General features: G+C 40.8%; 1 pseudogene; it reads right to left on the bottom strand.

Annotated features, from left to right (window-relative positions):
* Positions 1 to 20,934, bottom strand: part of LOC122360796 — an 87,634-nt pseudogene that overhangs the window by 17,066 nt on the left and 49,634 nt on the right.

The raw sequence follows: 20,934 nt of genomic DNA, 5'->3' as shown, positions 1-20,934 counted from the left end.
AGAGTGAAGACTCAAATTCATCCCTGAAGATCCAGTTTCCACGCGGAGGGGCCGTGTAACTGACACACACACCACCTGTTGCTGGAGGCCCTTTTGGCTCATTTGATGCATGAGAAAAACAATCATCATTCTGCAAATGGATTTCACACTCTAAACACACAAGTGCCTATTGTTCGAGAAGCCGTTGACACACCTGAACACACATGTAAAAGTGTGCTCTCACACATTCACTCAGAGCCTTTAAAAGTGAAGCCACTCTTAGAAATGATCCTCAAAGGAGCGCCTCTCGTCACTCACGCTCATCAACACGTCGCTGGAGATCCAGCAGTCTCACCGCTGTCTCGCTCCTCTTTAAAGCATGCATCTTCTTTCTCTGCCCTGCAGGTGCTCCACAGTTGATTCCTCCGTGACTTCATGAGCTCCTCAGGGCTTGTGAAAAGAGATCCAGGTTCAAACAGCTCTCGCTCTCAAACTTTACGTTTGAAAGTCAATGCTTTAAAATGTGGGTGAGATTTGAACACACCTTTAAGGCATGACTTCTCACTCGCTGATTAAAGAGTTTTACTGCATGACAGGGAAAGTCAGACATCTGCATAGAAAGTGTGAAACCATTTGCCTTATAACAGAAAAAATGGTTTTGGTCTGTTTTGACATGCGGAGACATCTATGTGAGACTTGTCACTTGTCGCAAATAAATTCTTTAGACTTTAGACAACAGACAGGACCTTCAGAGAGTGCCATCCGCTCACTGAGTGTCTCATATCAGTGAATCTGAATCAATACAATCGCACTGGTTTGACCGGTCTGTCCTGAATCAATGTCATGCAGGTATTGGGCTTGTATAGTGAGGAAGAAATTTCGGGAACGAAAGTTTGTTTTGTTTGAGACACTTAGTAGTATGCAAACTAGGTATTCAAGAGCACAATTGGATATTGAGTTTAATCGACAAAATCTAAGGGGAAATAATGGGAACATTTTCTGGGATTTTTGAGGTATTCCCTAGAAACAAGTACCACATGTTTTGTATTTCTCTTTAAACTGTTTGATCAAAAGCCTTATTTATCTGAACTTGTGCACCTCAGTTTTGAGTGAACACTGTCAAAAGAGTCCAAGATTCAGTTCAAGATTTTGTGATAATATAGGACAATGAAAGATTTAGCAGCAATAAGGCTGGTTATTTTTGACCAGGAACACCAAATTAGGTAAAGGATTTTCTGCAAAGCACAAGTGTATAACCAAACCCAACGGCGCTCAATAAGGCCTGGCTGCTGACAGGTCTGGCTCAGCACAGTTGGTCCAGCAGATGGCCTGCCAACAGAGATGGGTCGGCCCAGCCAGAGATTGGGGTTGTTGAGAGTTGGAGGATTGAGAAGAGCGGAGACGTAATATTTACTACCAGCCTGTGTCTACCGCTTATGTGCCATTTCATGATTTAACATCAGTTTGGTGTTAGCATTTCAGGAGAAGAGAACGCACTGGACTAATTTCCAGTCAGAGACGACTTCCAGAAACACCTTGGCACGCCCAGTCCTGCAGGTGGTGAGCTGGTGGAGCAGGTGAAAGACTACTGGCACATGCACTGCACCACCTGGAGGAGTCAGACTCCCCTCGGCGGACCTTGGAAGAGCAAACACGGCCAGAACCAGCATCTCCAGAGAGATCAGCTCCTGCACTGCCCGAGGTTACGCTGAAGCTTTGCCAGTGGCTCATAAACACCAGAACAACAGCAGGCAATCTGAGAGTTCATTCCTCAGAGGCACAAGGTTTTTAAGTCCAGCTTTAAAGACATGATGGAACACAGGTGAGCTTAAACAAACCGCTGGAACAAATACTGAACAAACAGCAGAACCAACTTCCGAGCACCTTCAAGAACCTCATCCACAATCACAGCAGCTGAAACACACTCAAAACACTCCCAAAAGCACCCAAGAGATAACAGAGTCCCACTAAACACTCTCTGTTTGCTTTATATGGAGGGAATCCATGTGTGGAGACTAATCAAAACTTCTTCCTGCTCTCTGTGCAACCTTTCCAATCATACAGAATCGACTGACCCGTGGACCCAGGAAAATCACATGCACAGAGGGAAATTATATATAACCTACATTTGCGGGCATGATGGAATAAATGCAAATGGAATAAAAAGCAAAGCCTGTCTGTAAATATGAAATCATTAAATTCATCTTCAGCATAGCCTAGCTTTCAATTATGGCAGGATATTTCCCAGGGGTGTGTGCGCCTGAATCTCCTGTGCTCCGGGTTTGATAATTCTCTCTGCCACCGCAGAGCATATTTGCACTCTAACACTGTCAGAGTGAGCGCAAGGACACTTTTAAGAAAACACCCAGAGGAAGGTGAGCGTAGGACACGTCTGTCCACAAAGGGCAGATCTTCCCACAGGACGTCATTAGCTGTGTGTCCTTTCTAAAGTCTGGAGACGGCAGACCTCTACCTGCTGCCTGATTTGTATGCGGTGGGGTCGTGTCTGGCCCACCGTTACGTGAATTAAATGCACGAGATGAGCTCCTACGTGACCCCGCATTTCCCGTAGCAGGACCAGAGAAATGGATACGGGTCCCTGGGGGCCGAGGCACGGCGAAGCCTTGCAGTATGAAATGTAAATGAAATGTCAATTTGGTTTATCATTGAACTTTACAGCAATTAGACCTCAAGTCCAAAGGCCACAGGATCTTTCATACTGGAAAAGAAATGCTAACAGTGACTCACAGAGGAGCAGGGTGAAACCTTAATTAAATCATGTAAAGATGACGGTGAGAGTTCAAGCGAGATCTGGCCTTTTGACAGATCACTTTGAGGCTAACTGGAGATTGCTATGCATTTTCTCATGCTAAATTACTCAACTTCAATTGGAAAGGCCTATGAAATCAAACTGAGGCAATCATAAAATTGATTTTATATTTAGTAACTTTGTATTTTTAGTTCATTAAACAAAAACTCCAAACACACTGACTCTCATTCAGTCCCCAAAGCCGCTTTTCCACCGCTGGGCTGGTGGTAAGGAACGCTTTCAGTTGTGTTTCCACTTGAGCTGGACATGTCATGGTTAGGAAACATTCTCGTCTGGAACTGCATAACTTCCAGTTTATAAAACCTTTTGTGTCTTAAATACTAGGAAATACAGTTTTCTTGAAACTACATAAAACAACCTTGTCTGAATCAACAGAATTATCCCAAATGGTGCCCCAACTAGTCAAACACTGCTGTCTGAATAAAAGAAATTCTTATTTCTGAAACCTTACACCGTGTCCTAACTACACATGATGGCGCGACACTCAATAAAAGGTATCGTTTCCATGTTAATCAGACGGCAACATGTGAAATTTAGAAATGGTTTGTATTTGGTTTGGCAGGAACAACATACAAACTATATGACAGTAGATAACCTCTGGTGATTATGTGTTTTTTTCCAAGTTAAACATGTCTAATGAGAGTTTAAATATCATACTGCATGACCTTATAGACATACTGAAAGAAACAACAGACACTTTACCTCAGAACTTAAAGTAAAGCAAACATGTCTGTTATAACTGAACTCACTGCATAAGATTGCTCACTTGTTTGTTGTCTGGCTACTAGTTTCTCTCTGTAGCTGGCCAAGCATGCTATTCGTTCTAAACAAATATCTGATCTTTCCCCATAACACAGCTGCTGTTTACATCTCATAGCCCGTGTAAACACTTGCATTACCAAGGCCACGACTGAGGTGTTTGCATTAACAGACCCACAGTGGACAACCAAACCAAGTCAATTAATTCTCACTGAAATCTGTCATCCCTTTGCCATGTCTCAAATTTCAGCCATTTTGCTTCCACCAAATCCAATGTCATCGATTCTGAACATGTGAAACGAATTCACAGCAATTCCTGCAATCCACAACCTGGAGCTCTCATGTTTTTTCTATTACATGAAGCAGAAGGAAAAGCAGGGACTTCCACCTGCAATTACATGCTGAGTTAACACATCCTGCTGCAATACTGAGAACAATCACTTTAAACTCAACATCTCATGTGCTCAAGTGATGCAGCTATTATCTGAATACAGTAGACGACTCAAAAGATGTGTTGATTTCTCAATGCAGTCTCCACAGCTTTATTCAGGAGGATGAAACCACCGAATACAAATGTGTCCTTCTGCGCTCAGCGATTGAAAGGGCCGTGAAGGAGGTCACAGCATGTGTCACAGCTTAGGTTTTTTCCTTTGCATACTGCTGTTTACTCACCTGTGCTCATGAAGCATGCGTGACACATGGGGTCGAGTTTCACCGTTGTTCTGACATGCTAAAGTAAAGAAAGACCTCAATAACAGCCTTTAGACTTCACTCTCTCTGTGAGGAGTCTCATATGCTCCTGTGCACCAACATGTGTTACTCACTGCATGCTTTCAATAACAAAGCAGACGCAAAGAAAACACACAACCCTAGAAGCAATATCTGAAATGTTTGTCTTAATAGGTTACCTGAACTTTTAAAATAGGCCGGTGTCAAAAAAACAGACGTAACTAAGTTAAATATGAAAGCTGATCTTCTCTTCTGCTTTTTGTTGTGCTGTGACAAATGTATCCATCAAATGCAAAATGGAAAAATTACACCTTTTGGCTTGTGGTTTATTGATTTCATGATGGGCAATTAAAATTTCAGTTTATTTTGATTCATTATGCCGCTCTATTTTACTGATATCTTATGTCTTTTACACAAACTTGTAAACCTTTAGATAGATTTGTCCTCTGAACATCTGTTGACATCTCTTGTAGTAAATGCATCCAGAAAATCTCTCGAGCGAAACACTCCTGTCACACCTGCAGGCCCACACTCACACGCTTCAAAGATAGCATCATCATCACCCATTACTGTTTTCAACTCACCGTTATTACTTAGTTTAGTGTGTAAACTAAAATCCATTGAGGTACAGCTCCCTCACAGTTAACCTTAATGTTCCATGTAGTTACTGTGCGTTAATAACCTGTATTGCAGCTAGGCACTTTTGTTTATTTGTCTTTGAACTTGCTAACTACGGTTCAAAGGAATTTTCTCAACTACACAGTCTGTGACGTGACAGACACGACAGCAAACAAACAAACGTGAGTAAAGAATAATCAAAGAAAAGACCATTTCAAATCTCAAACTAAAGCAGGTTTAATGCTAGAGCCTTGAGGCACACCAAGATAAAACAAACCTTTCAAACTAATCAGAAATAAAAAAAGCTTCTGGCAAAGCTCAGAGCACTTGATGAGCACAGTGAAGGTCCGGCAGTCATTATCACTATGGACATCTCTGACCTTCAGGTCAGTTCCAGTATTGCAGTTCTCTTCCGGGCCAAACTGATCAATGAATGCGAAGGAGTACTGTAGCTGCTGCTTTCAAAGGGAGGCTTCATTAATGCCCACAGACAGAGTTAATGAGCCATTCTTTATCTACTTCCTGTTTTTGTCAGGTCCACATTTGCTGAACTTGCTGGGACACGGTAGCAGCTATTGTGTGAAGATGTGGAACACACTCATGTAAACACAAAAAGAGCCCGTGAATGTTTGTATGTGTGTGTAAATATATATATATATATACATACAAACCGGATTCCAAAAAGTTGGGACACTATACAAATCGTGAATAAAACTGAATGCAATGATGTGTAGGTGCCAACTTCTAATATTTTATTCAGAATAGAACATAAATCACACGAAACAAAAGTTTAAACTGAGAAAATGTACCATTTTAAGGGAAAAATATATTGATTCAGAATTTCATGGTGTCAACAAATCCCAAAAAGTTGGGACAAGTAGCAATAAGAGGCTGGAAAAAGTAAATTTAAGCATAACGAGGAGCTGGAAGACCAATTAACACTAATTAGGTCAATTGGCAACATGATTGGGTATAAAAAGAGCTTCTCAGAGTGGCAGTGTCTCTCAGAAGCCAAGATGGGTAGAGGATCACCAATTCCCACAATGTTGCGCAGAAAGATAGTGGAGCAATATCAGAAAGGTGTTACCCAGCGAAAAATTGCAAAGACTTTGCATCTATCATCATCAACTGTGCATAACATCATCCAAAGATTCAGAGAATCTGGAACAATCTCTGTGAGAAAGGGTCAAGGCCGTAAAACCATACTGGATGCCCGTGATCTCCGGCCCTTAAACGACACTGCACCACAAACAGGAATGCTACTGTAAAGGAAATCACAGAATGGGCTCAGGAATACTTCCAGAAACCATTGTCAGTGAGCACAATCCACCGTGCCATCCGCCGTTGCCAGCTGAAACTCTACAGTGCAAAGAAGAAGCCATTTCTAAGCAAGATCCACAAGCTCAGGCGTTTACACTGGGCCAGGGATCATTTAAAATGGAGTGTGGCGAAATGGAAGACTGTTCTGTGGTCAGACGAGTCACGATTCGAAGTTCTTTTGGAAATCTGGGACGCCATGTCATCCGGACCAAAGAGGACAAGGACAACCCAAGTTGTTATCAACGCCGGTTCAGAAGCCTGCATCTCTGATGGTATGGGGTTGCATGAGTGCGTGTGGCATGGGCAGCTTGCATGTCTGGAAAGGCACCATCAATGCAGAAAAATATATTCAGGTTCTAGAACAACATATGCTCCCATCCAGACGTCATCTTTTTCAGGAAGACCCTGCATTTTTCAACAAGATAATGCCAGACCACATTCTGCATCAATCACAGCATCATGGCTGCGTAGGAGAAGGATCCGGGTACTGAAATGGCCAGTCTGCAGTCCAGATCTTTCACCTATAGAGAACATTTGGCGCATCATAAAGAGGAAGGTGCGACAAAGAAGGCCCAAGACGATTGAACAGTTAGAGGCCTGTATTAGACAAGAATGGGAGAGCATTCCTATTTCTAAACTTGAGAAACTGGTCTCCTCTGTCCCCAGACGTCTGTTGAGTGTTGTAAAAAGAAGGGGAGATGCCACACAGTGGTGAAAATGTCCTTGTCCCAACTTTTTGGGATTTGTTGACACCATGAAATTCTGAATCAACATATTTTTCCCTTAAAATGGTACATTTTCTCAGTTTAAACTTTTGTTCCGTGAGTTATGTTCTATTCTGAATAAAATATTAGAAGTTGGCACCTACACATCATTGCATTCAGTTTTTATTCACGATTTGTATAGTGTCCCAACTTTTTTGGAATCCGGTTTGTATATATATATATATATATATATATATATATATATATATATATATATATATATATATATATATATATATATATACACACACATACACACACACACACACACACACACATATACACACATATACACACATGCATATGTACAGGTGCCCTATGAGATGAACGACAGGTGAAGGGAATTAACTTTCAACTATCTGCTAATCACAGGCACACACTACTGACTCTCTTCATTTTCAACACTACATCCATCAGCCATGTGATGACAATTTAATCAAGTTAAATTTATCCTGTCTTTAAAGGAAGTCGTAATATAAGCCATTTCTAAAGTACAAATGTCTTCTGTATAGACAGGTTTGGTTGTATTTCTAGAAAGCTCACATACTCAGGTGAGTGACAGTGCTGTCAGTGGGTATAAACAGCTCACTGCATTACTATGAAATGACTGTTTATGTATCTAGGAGACAGAGATAACACATCAAGTTATTCCAGTTATAACTGACGGATGTAGTTCAACAATTGGACAAGTAAGAAAAGGTAGAAGAGAGAGAAACTTCTGAGCGTGATTATTTCAGCACAACTAGAGTCACTAAAGTGAACTGCAAAACTTTCCAGATCACACTTCCTGTTCACCACTGGTTGAGTCAGTGTTGATGTATCAGGCTACGCAAAAAAAAAAAAAAAAAAAGGGGTCAACTCTAATGCTTTGGAAACCTGAGGTTGTTATACTGCCAACGTGTGTTCATTATATTCTATATACAACCTCTGTCTTATCGTTTCATATGTACAGGTGCCCTATGAGATGAACGACAGGTGAAGGGAATTAACTATCGTTTCATGCAGATGTTTATCAGTGTCTGATTGTGTTCTGGAAGCTCTCTATCAATGTTTGTCCTAACTGCACTGTCACATTTGTTGTGATGTCACCGGCCGATCAATGTCAACATGACATCATATTCCAGCCACAGATAGATCTCACTGTCCAGGTATGGCTGACCTTGTCTGAACAAACAGGTCTCTGTTTTAAGTAGCCTACGGAAAGATGATCACTGGCACGTGAACAATAGCAAACGAGGTCAAACCTCAATACTGACGTACATTTTCATCAGCCGGTTTTATTATTTATGTATAAACACAGTTAAATAGTGAAAGTGAACCTGCTTTTGTCAACGGATGGCATAGATGACACTTCATGAGCAACTCAGGGCACCACTCATCTTGGAGAACTCTAGGAATAGCTCACCTAAAGCTGTCTGTCCACATTATGGCAGGTAAACAAAGTATTTCAACACAGAACTAATGACATACATCTGCTGTAGAAGAGACTCATGTTTCATGCCCCGGGGGAAACAAACTCCTGCCCCACACACGCCACACCTAGAACCGGTTCCAGACCACAGAAAACAGAGTGGTGCGTGACAGCCAATGTTATGAGCCACCAGCCATCTATTATACAACCGTGAGGACGAGTGTGAGTCAGCGTTTGACAAAACACAATGACTCATATCAAACAGATTAACAAGGCAAACCGCGACAGTCGATGAGAGGCGGAGGCGCTCTAATCCAGCCGGAATCAGAGTGGAGGCGGCGGGAAGGTGTGTGGCGGGATCAGGCGCGGGACAAACACTGAGTTTCAGGACACAAACAGCGTGAGTAAGAGAGACATGTGAGCGGAGCGTGTGTCAGACAGCGGGAAATCAGACCAGAGAGAGCGCCAAAATCTCTGCCTCACGGACCCTGATCCTGCCGCTCTCCGCTCATATCAAACATTAACACACACACACACACACACACACACACACACACACACACACACACAGCCCAACTTGCATTAGGAAAAGCAGCACAAATGATGTCCCTATGCAAACACACAAAGACAATGTTCAATTCCAGGAACAAAACAAATAAATACAAAAACAGACAGCCGTGGCAATAAAGTGGTTTGGTAATTCGGTCCGTGGTAAATATAAACCGACAAAACTTAGATGTTTTGCTTTTCAACATAAATTACACACAACTATATAGTTATATTTATTTTTAAAACATGTGTTTGTAAAAGTGCTGTAAAACAATTAATTGTGATTACATCCAAAATAAAAGTTTTTGTTTACATAATATATGTGTTTGTACAGTGTATATTTATTATGTATATATAGATACACACATATACAGCAAATATGTTGAAAATATTTACATGCATAATACATTTAAATATTTACCTTCTTGGTTATAACTTCATTCTGTTAGTCCATTTTAGACATTTTACTACCTATAAGTAACTACTACAAGTGCACTATCTCTCAGAGTAGACTGTTAGTGTAGGGTTAGGGTTAGTAGAATGTTAGTAGAAGGTTCTGATAGTCAGTAGTGTTAGTGTTAGAAGATATTAAGCAGACGGTCTACTAATACTCTAATGACTTCTAGTTGACGTAGTTACAGAGTTACTGACTGTTAGTAAGTGGACAATACTAAAAGTGTTACCATATTTTTATGTTATAGATAAATATATTATTTTTCTTCAATATATGCATGCACATGTTTGTATATACATATAAATACAGGGGTTGGACAATAAAACAAACACCTGAGTTTAGATCACAATAATTCATTAGTATGGGCTTCTTTTGGTCGGTCAATGCAGTATCAGTTGGTCTTGAAAATGACATACAAGTCCTGCTCAGTGGTCAGAGGGATTTTGAGCCATTGTTCTTGCAGAATAGTGTCCAGGTCACTACGTAATGCTGGTGAAGGTAAACATTTCGCTGAGTGGCTGAATAATATTTAGATCTGTTGACTGTGCAGGCCATGGGAGATGTTCAACTTCACTTTCATGTTCATCAGACCACTCTGTCACAGGTCTTGCTGAGTGTGTATTTGTGCATTATCATCCTGATACACGGCCCTGCCTTCACGATACTATGATTGAACCATTGGGTGCACATGGTCCTCCAGAATGGTTCGGTAGTCCTTGGCAGTGATGCTCATCTAGCACAAGTATAGGGTCTAGAGAAAGCCATGATATTGCAGCCTAAACCATCACTGATCTACCCCATGCTTCACTCTGGGCAGGAAAAGTCTGGGTGGTACGCTTCTTTGGGGTTTCTCCACACCGTAACTCTACAATACATGTTTCACATTGCTCTTGCTCTATCTTCAACAGACGGGTAAAGAACTCTGCTTTAGTTCTGTGTCTCTCCACACAGCAGAAGAAATCAGTTCCTTGGGATCATGGCAGAGTGTTATAACAGACAGGAAACACCATGTTATGTGATTGAGTAGAGAATCAGAGCTTAAACATCAACTGCTTTCAGCCCAAGGACAGCTGAGATCACAGTACTGAAAAACATAATGACTAACTACAAATACATTATCGCCCGTGAGGCTGTTTGTCTACAGAAGAGAGAGAGTCTGCAAACATCAGCCGTGACTCTCTCTATCACCACATCTGCAAGCTCACACACACACACACACTCACACACCTCCAGAGCAGCTAAAGCATGAGAAAACCAACTGAACCACCATCACAAACATCACAATCATCATCAAGAACAACTGATCGAAATGATGTCAGAAGCATTGAGGCAGATCAGAAGTACCACATCTATGCCCACCCCTCCATCAATCGTGAAACAAGTCATAAAATAGGTTTATCCTTTAACGGCTGTGTTTAACCGGTTAATGAGACGTAGACCACCCAGACAGACCCTGGCGCTGTGTGCAGTGCATCTGCTCAACAAATAGACGCCGCCTCACATTATCAGAGCTTCTCAACACTGATGTTCTTCCAGCACTGAAAGCAGGTTTATTAGGGTAGAAGCTGTGTGGTCAATCACGTATGGAAAGATCTCACAGTGAAAGGTCCATCATGGTTACAGCTTTTTAATCGCAGGCTCGTGCTACAGAACACTTCCAAATGCTCATGGTCATCAGCCTCCTGCTTGAGGTGAGAGAAACTTCTGACAAGAGGAGTCTGAGCTGATCAGGTGGTCAGAAACCGCTGGTGCTGGACGTGAGGAAACGGGTAAAGCTCTCTTTCTTTGGGTCAAACGCTGCACAGAACGTTCATCTTTCAGGTGATTCCTCATCTGCCAGAAATGCACACACTCCTTCAGGACTTGATGAGCTTCTGAGGGCTGGATACACACTCTGATCTCTAGCTTCTGTCTTTTTGGAAAGATTTCCACAGATTCCAGTGTCCACAAAGACAGCGGAATGTTCTTCATGTTCTTCACGAGATGAGGTCTGCAGAATAACAGGATTCACAGTAAACACATTAAAATAAGATGCGATAACTGCCAGAGGAAGTCTAAGTAAATGAGCTATTAGGATCAAACGGTGCTGTAGAATCACGGCTGCTGCCGGTGCGCTTCACGACACACACACACACAGATCGCTCCGCTCAGAAACACCTTTAATGACTTCTCCGTGATATTACCGGAGCAGCTCATCTCCAGCTCGCTCCACGCCAGGAGAGTCCACTTACTGCACATTATCACTGCATTCATCAAACGCTAGTGTCATTAGCCCTGTTCTCCAGACTGGAGTTCAAATCACTTTAATTTAGCTTGAGAGAAGGTGATTGTAATAGCTCCGGCTTTCAGGCGTCCTACTCGCTGAGGCTTAAACAGCTCTCATACAGAATGGCAGGCCTGATGACTTCAGATTGGGGAAATTGTATTGTAATGGCTCTTGGAAAGTTCAGAAGAAGCTGGATGAAGGGGATTTGTTGGAACATGTGTGCAAAAGGAGAAGTTCACAGGAGGCAATGACACGATGAGCTGCAAACAGCACAAGAAACCACCTCCGTTACAGTTTCTCATCCGTCCCAGTAGAGCTGGACGATGAATCAAAAAGAAAACTGAAATTCAGAACCAATGTAATTTACCCATGCCTTTTTTAATCCATACTACCATGTCAGTGCTATCAGTCTTTTGCAGCGTCTCACACGAGAGTGACGTGTTAAAAGAAAGAACTGACACTTTCCCATGCGGCGGCGCTCATCACTTCCTGAACAGAAGACCCCGAGGCTGTTACGAGCTTGTGTTTACAGCAGAGCCGGATCTGGTTCACATGACATGGAAACATTTGTGTTTGATTGCAATGTGGTGGAGAAGTCATTCTGCACTGCACTTAAAAAAGCGCTGTGTCTTGAGGTTTTAGATTCAAGGACGTGATGTGAGTGAACGGCCAGTAAGAAGCTTCACCACACAGCGAGAACATGAGATGGTGTCCTGCTCTCTCCCAGAATCATTCATTATTCAAAACAATTGTTTACAGAAGATGAAAGTTATTATACTCTTTCACACTGAATTATTTTAAATGATAATCATCTAGAATAGATGCAAGTTACATTAAAATTCTTGAACTTTTGAATGTTATTCATTTTTTGTAAACTTGGTTTTTACAATAAAAGTGAAAGGTTTTTTTTCCAACAATGTGTGCTTTGATTTCAGATGTTTGAAATATTACTAAGGCAAGACATGCACTCTTTCTTCAAAAAAACATTAATAATTGAGTATATATACAGCACAAACCCAAATAATTATAAGGGCAAAAATAAATACAAATAAAATAATTGTTCAATAATCATAAAAAATGTTTTGATTTCAGATCATACCACCCAGTCCTATTTCCCAGAATCCCTCGCTCTGTAACCAAACCCATCTGTGTGGAAAGTGTTTGGCTTCACCACGGCTGGGACCTCTCTCTCTCTCTCTCTCTCTCTCTCTCTCTCTCTCACACACACACACACACACACACACACACACACACACACACAGAGTGCGGTTGTTTTTCAGCGTTCTGTCTGAAGTTCTGCTGTGAAGTGAAGTGCCACTCGATAGGGAGCAGGCGTTTGACCCCGTGACCTCAGCAAGGCTGAAGGTAAAGTGAGCTGTGTTTGTCTGAAGGTGAAGGGGCCTCTTCCTGACCGCTCCAGTCTCTTCTACACAGTGATGGACAGCCACATATGAACGAGTCAGTGTGGAATAAACCTGGTTATCTGAAGCAGTCAGCTTTACCCAGCATCCTCCAGAAGGGAGCACTACTGACCCTAACTTCTAAATGGACCATCAGTAACGTTCAGAGAAACACTCCAGAGCAGAGCATGAGCACTTACCTTCACAAACACTGATCTGACCTTCAGCACACTCCAGTCTGTCTATCACACACATTCTCAGCTTCTCGAGCTCTCAGAACAGATTTTGCATTTGTCTCACTGAAGCTCAGAGAGTCTTGCTCTGTTTTAAAGCACAAGCATCGACACCTGGCTGACCTCTATCACGTCCTCATTCACACCCATGTTTCAGATTCTTAGACTCATTGATTTTCTCTCTAACACATGCACTCCAGAACAATAATCATAAACAGTAATGAAGAGCTTATCAAACTCATAAAAACTGGCATTTGCAAAATGTCAAGATTTAATCCATACTATTGAGTGTAGTGTGCACTTCATTCACTGTTACCCAGCATCACCCAGAGACGCACACAGCTGAGAACACCGCTTTACATGCTCATTTGTAGTTACTTGAAGGTACTTATATGTACAAAACTGTAAAACTAAAATCTAAATCTTGTTACAACATTTTATAAAAATCGAGATCAAACATATTTGGTCAAAAACCTGTGAGATCCTCTCCTGTCTCTGTTTCTTCACAGCTCCCACATCTCACACCTCAAATACATAAAATATCACCCTTTTCAGGTTTTTAAGTAAAGAAAACACTATACAAACAACAAGGAGCCAGTTGCATAAATTTAAGACGTTGTCAACATAGCAGCTGCCAAGGGGTAACCAGTTTTACTTTTCCAATACGCCTTATCATATCTAAATTTAAACTTAGGACCAGTCTTAAAGGAAAAAAGAACAGATAAATAACTTTAAGACTAGTCCTCCTCACCTCTCCTTGAGGAAGTCAGAGAGCGCGTCTGAAGTCGTCGCAGCAGTACTCTCTTCATGTCCATCAGGACGCTGTCAGAGGCCGACTGCACCGGCACGTGGAGGAAGGAGTAGACCCGCGGGTGCTGCAGGACTCGGGCCATCTCCTGAGGAGCAGAGAACAGGGCAAGAGTGGCCTTAACTGCTATATACTTACATTTAAGTTAATCATTTGGTACAATGCACTTATTGACAGATATTTCATTTCTGTAGTTACAGTAATTACACTGTTGACGCACCCCCTACACTTTAAAGGGAACCCTGGCTTTATATGGCTTAATATGTAGAAGAAAAATCATGAATGGTTAATATTACTAAACATTTTTATACAAATTTTGTACTTTGGACTGTGGGGGTGCCATCATCATGATTGAAAATACTTTTGTCTGACTCTTATCGCTAGGAGAATGCCTAGGAAAAGTCATCAATGTTGTATCTTATCAGAATTTTATTTTCTGAACTGTTGTGCTGCAGTAAAAATCTCCAGTAGTAAAATAGTGTTTTGAAATTCAATATGAACACAATAAATACACTGTACTTATTTATTCATATGAGTACATAGAAGTTAAAGCCACCTAATATAAAGTGTGACTTTCACCGTAAAAACATATTTCTGTTTGCAAAAAACAAAAGGTTTAAACGTACTTCTGATTAAAGATAGTCTGGCATTACACAAGTTTTATATTTTAAAAGGAAACCAGTTCGAAGTAAGATTCATTTGTTTTTTGGGTTAAACATTTTTGAATGATGTGACAATTGTGAAAATTTTGAAAATTAAAATCTACGCACTAATACACACTATACTCATAATCACACAACGCTGATGTAGTTAACATTAATAATTTGGTAATAAAGTATAATCATTATTAGATTTTATCATTGTTAGCGTGATTTATTGTAATGTTTTTTTCCTCAGTTGGTCAGAACAGAGTGATAATGATGATAATGTAAAGCAAACTTATTTTGGTCATATATTGATCATATATAGAATGTGTGATTGTGAAGCACAGACAGATACACACACTCCTCGAAACATTAGATTCATACACTCTGGAGACGGAGGAGAACACACACACACACACACACACACACACACACGGCCTGCAGCTTTAAGAATAAAAACATGCTAAAAGCTCACTGTTTCAGAGCATCACACATTTATTCTATTACACTGTCAATCAACAGTAGACGTAACGGTTTGTTTCATCGTGTTTATGTTGTAAGAGTGCTTATTTGATCTTTTGATTTCATAGGTATTATTGATATTTTGGTTGACAATTAGAAGTTTTAGTAAACTCAAATTTTAGCTTCTGTTTGGGCCATTTGTCATAAATATATTTTAGTAGCACTGACATAATCTTTTTATTGCAGTTGAGTAAAGAGGGTGAGACTTTAAATAATTGTACAATTATACAAAAAAAGCATTTCAAAACCTAGCATACTATTGGATTTTAATAAGCAACATCAATTTGCCTGTAAATGTATAAATGTGTTTTTTTATTTTCTACTTAGGAGCACATGTGACTCTGTATGTAAGAGCCAATCCCTGGTTTACAGACAAAAGTCTATTTCTTGATTCATTAATAAACACTATATGCCACATGTAACTTGAAACTGAAATTACAAACTGAAATGTTGGGTCAAGTAGTGTGTGTGTGTGTGTGTGTGTGTGTGTGTGTGTGTTCAGATAGGATGCCTATAGTTCTTCTCAATCTGAGAGCAGTTGTGCAGGTTAATGTTTCTCCACAGCGCCTCAAAGAAACACAACAAAAACATGTTCATGTGTTCAGCGTAAAAAAATAAAATAAATAAATATTAAATAAAAATAGAAAATAAAATAATAAATGAACGAACATGCTCATCCAATAATGGTCTTAAATCTCAAAAAACCCATGTAATATATCTGAAAAACTGCCTCTCACTCTTAATTAATCGATGAATGAAAATCAATGAATACATGAATAAAACCGAGTTAAAGAGAGGAGAAGAAGAAGAGTCTCCTTGAATCTCATTGAGAGGAACTGTTGATTACATCTTATCATCACAATTAAACTCTATTGTGTTGAAGCACCTCCACCACACCATGCCTCTGCCTGGGCTCACAATTAAACAAATGAATTAGTTTAAAGAATAGGGACTGATTAGCGCTGCAGAACCTCACTGAGAGTCAGCTTTACTAACCACTGGTGAAAAATATGAACTATTATAAACACTAATAAAAATATAACTGAAACGCTCTCTATATTTCATCCTCAAACTTGGAAGATCATGCAGCTTTCTCTAAAGCGTTGAATATTCAGTATGAGGATATGGCCATTAGCTGACAAAGAGAAGCGCAAACACACTTTAATTTCCGAGCAGACACACACATCACTCTGGAGTATCAGATCCGATCTGACGCGCTAGCAGGAGAAACACACCAGCGTTAATTAACAAACGTGATTATTCTTCATGTCTGTGTGTCCTGCACCTTGTAGCCCAAAGCATCATTTAATATGCATGTTATTTGTTCAAGGAAAACATTCATTTATGCGCTTATGCTAATGTGTGCTCAGGGCTCATTAGAGATGGATGATAAGGGGCCTCCCACGATCCCGATCGACCAATCACCTGCCTCGTGAGCTGAAGGGGAGGGCTCTGGCAGATGGCAGACGAGATGAGTGACAGCTGAGCAGAGCAAGATGAGAATGATTTCACAGCGTCTATCATGAGACACATCTATCACTGATGATGCAGCATCACACACACACACACACACACACACACACCCCGCAGCAGACCGGCTCTTCTCCTCATCCTCCATCACAGCTCTGTGTCTCAGAAGTGTTTCTCCTCAGGCTGTGAGGCTTACACACACATTTATTCAAGCAAATAAAGCAGTACAGGGTAGAGAACACTTCTCAGACGTCTGCCGCTTTCTAAGAACAAACTACTCTAACCTGAGAAGTTAAAGGCAAATAAATAAATAAATAAATAAATAAATAAAAGGCCCAGAGAAGGAACTGTGTTTCATTTGGCTCTGATCAAATCAAACCACAGCGGTGCGGACCCTTCAGAGATGAGAAGAATATCTCTGAAGCATAAAAAGGCATATGAAGCACAGTGGCATGCTTTAGGACACTAGGCTGCGACGTGGAGAGATTTATCTGACGGTGAAACGGAAATCACTGCAGAAGTACCAGTGACGTCGCTTGTGTGCTATATTTCCATACGAAACAGATTGAACATAAATATATTCCCTGTAAATCTGTTGAATGTCATTCATTTGCTGACCTATCATGATGAAGCTAGTTTAAATGGGAACGGTTCAAACAGGTTCTTATGTGTATGGTTTGAGAGAAAGCACTTCTCTGAACACTTCTTCAGCTCATCCTGTGGTGTTCAGGTCCGAGCTTTGAGCTGCTGGGGGTTTAATGAGGAAAAGCAGCAGTGAAGGGTTCGTCTCATCACTTCAGGCTCCGTCAGATTAAAGAAAAGCTGTTGAACAGATAACTCACTTTCTGAAAGCTGCTCTCACTTTGCATTGCACAGGATAATTAATCCATTAAAATGTAATTCGCTCAGCGAGGAAACAGAGCTACAGGACTCTATTGAACACACGCAGAGGTCCGTTCCCACTTCCATTTGCAAGAGTAATAGCTTTTCTATGAGCACCAGGTTTCATCGGTATGTGGACCTGAGATCTGGAACATATTCTGAGAGGTAAAATGCCAGGGTTCCCATTACAGTTCACATCCCAAACAAAAACAACCCACGGCAAGAGTGTTAAAAGAGTCCCATTCTGTGACACTGAACAGAGCAGCAATTCAGTCTCAACGACCCTTTCATGTATATTTAGCTTTTAGGTCAAAATGTTTTGATAGCGTAAGATATTTAGGACTGTTCTATTCTTTTGCGGCATAAAACTCTGAAAAATAAATTTAACAGCATTTACAGTAAATATTACAATTTCTCACAGTCCTGTACAAGCTGTAAAAGTGAAGTTAAATAAAATTTTGCAGGGTTTATTTACCTTGATGTAAATCCTAGTGTTGTTTTTTTGCTGTAAAACATTTCTCAGACTGAGCTGATACTGGAACCAGATTACATTAGAGCTAATTACATTTCTAATAATGCACATATTGCTACAGTCACATTTATTCTCTAATAAATTCTCTAATAAAGTAAAACACAACTCCGTTCATTTCACAATGGAACAACAGCACATATCTAAATCCAGCATTAAACAGCTCGAAACATGCCATTTAGAAAAATCAAATATTCATCTAATTAAAAAAAGTATTTTTTGATTACAAAATTGTTAGACTGATTTCTAAACATTGTTCCAAACATTACTAACTTTTTTCCCCAGAGATAGTCCTTTTATTTTATTTGAATAAATGTGCATTAGTAATATTTAGCTCAATTGGCCCTCTTATGGCCTCAGGAGAGAAATTAAAAGATGTTTCCCGTAACTTAAATTATGCCTTTTAAATTCAAATATAATTTGAATACTGGTAATATTTAAGTACAAAATTCGATCTTGGATTTTCAGCTATTTTGACAGCACTAATGTGACTTCCCATAACAAGTTGTGAAAGCTGACATGCAGAGGACAGCGATCCTGTGGGATCAGGGAGGAGAGTCTGACAGGTGCCGGGTGACCGATCTGTGATTAAAAACCTGAGTCTCTGGAGAGACCCACCGCCTGCAGGAGTACGACGAGCAGGAGCTGCAGACCAAGCAACTAAACCACTTCAGAATCATCACTTCAGTCCAAGACAAACAGACTCATCTACTGTCCATGCAATGCTACATTAAGCCCCTAATGGACAGAGAGTCTCTGGCGGTTCATTAATATGAAAATGGCCTGTGTTTGGGATGAAATTAGTGGCCCCTCCAAACACAAATGGTGGCGAGTCTCCAGAGCCTGAGCTATAATTGACTGAACTGTGAATGTTCACACATCGCTCTCTCCAGATTCAAGGCTTGTTCAGTTCCCCCACACCTTCATTTCATTTCTCTATTTAGCATCACAGTTTAATTAGCTGCAGTTTGGTCAAACATAAGTATCACTATTGCTCATGACTAGAGTTAATAATCTGAGCAAACGCTGATGCATTAGGCCTGTAGAGAAGACCGAGAAGATCCACAGAACATTGTTGGGCATATATTATATGATATGTCCTTAACTAGTGTTGCACAGAAATTTTGGCAACCCAGAAGATTTTGAATGGGCCTAAAACAGTGGCATTTAATAAGAGTAGGCACATGTCCTTTTTGTGCACATAATGTGGATCAACTACGACAAATTTGTACAAATGACCTACACCTAAACCAATCACTGCACACACTCTAGACAAATGAGGCTATATGAATTCTTACAAATTAGCCACCTCAAAATAAGTATAAAATCGGTCGTGAGATAGCATTGAATAAACATCAGAATTCTTAAACACTAACTGAAATGAATCCTGTCTCATGTAATCAGTCAATCAGCATTTGATCCTGAATTTAATTTTAAACCAGACCTGATTTGTTTTACTCTACTGCACAGCAATCCCACTGAAAGGCAGAATTATTCACTAAAAGAGGGTGAGCGAAAGAAAGTGAGATGTTTAAACAAGGTCATCAGGATTATCGTCTGGAACGTTTGTTCCTTCTTCTAGTCATGAAGGTTTGGTGATTTTCTTGATGAGCAGCAGCCCGGAGCAGAGCACAGTGCTTCATTATCTGACCGTCATGGCGGACCTCGGCACTAATCAGCGGCCGTCAGCCGAGGTGCTTCACCTGAGAGAGAGCACTACAGCAGATCACAGCTAAGCACTCTCAGAAAGGCTTGCCGTAATGCAGTGACTTCCTGTGACCCGCCGGATTGAAGCAGCGATTAAACAGATGCTGACCACCAATTAAAAGGCTAATGTACTCCAGCGCAATATGTCCCAGCACATCACTAGTGGACACTACCGGCCTGGAGGTCAAGGCTCAGATGGCGATCAGGTAATATCTGGTGGGCGCTGCACACAGAAGGCTTGTATTTCAGTTTAAAGATATGATATGGCAGCCCCAGAGCTCTTATAGTATTCATGTACAGTGTGGGAGGTTAACCGGTGGGTCAGGTTTCATGACTGTGTAATGAAGGTGATACGCTCTGGCTTCAAAAAAAAGCTACATTTTTAGGCGGCCAAGTTTAGGCGGCTGCATAAAATAAGAGCGACATCAAAGAGAGATGTGTGTAATCAGCAGCACATTAAAGTGAAAGTTGAACTTCCAGCTCTTCTGCATTTAAACTGGGCTCGCTCCGTTGATCAGACTGAATGTGATGTGGAAATCTCTACTTACCTGAAGTGATTACACAGTATCTGATCATGCGTGACTAACGAAGAGGCCAGCGCTCATCATTACGTTATTCTCATTAGTGTTCACTAACACAAGCATCACTCCAAAACCCTGAACGCAAGCACTGTGTGAATATATTTGTGCATCTGCACACCTGTCTAAAGGACGTTTTCTCTGTGCATAAGAGCACAATTATTAGTACTCCAGAACCATTTTCTTCAGAAAGAGTCAATTTTGTAAGTGAGACGGGAAGGTCTCTTTCACTCTCACACCACGCTGATCGGTCCTCTCCCGTCTGACAGGTGCTTCTGCCATTTCAAACGCCGAACACAGGCTCCATAAATCACACATCTGCTCTGCTAAACACCTCTAATGCTGCTAAATGACTCCTCAGAAAGAGTGTCAGACAGCCGCTGCCGCAAGCTCCCAAATCACACAGTCATTTACCAGCGCAGCGGAAGCTCTCCACTCACAAAAAACACTTAAGAGCCAAGAAATGGAGGAGATCTGGCAAC

The sequence above is a fragment of the Puntigrus tetrazona genome, chromosome 16 (assembly GCF_018831695.1).
Source record: "Puntigrus tetrazona isolate hp1 chromosome 16, ASM1883169v1, whole genome shotgun sequence".
Classification (NCBI taxonomy): Eukaryota; Metazoa; Chordata; class Actinopteri; order Cypriniformes; family Cyprinidae; genus Puntigrus; species Puntigrus tetrazona.
This window is presented reverse-complemented; position numbering and strand designations above follow the sequence as displayed.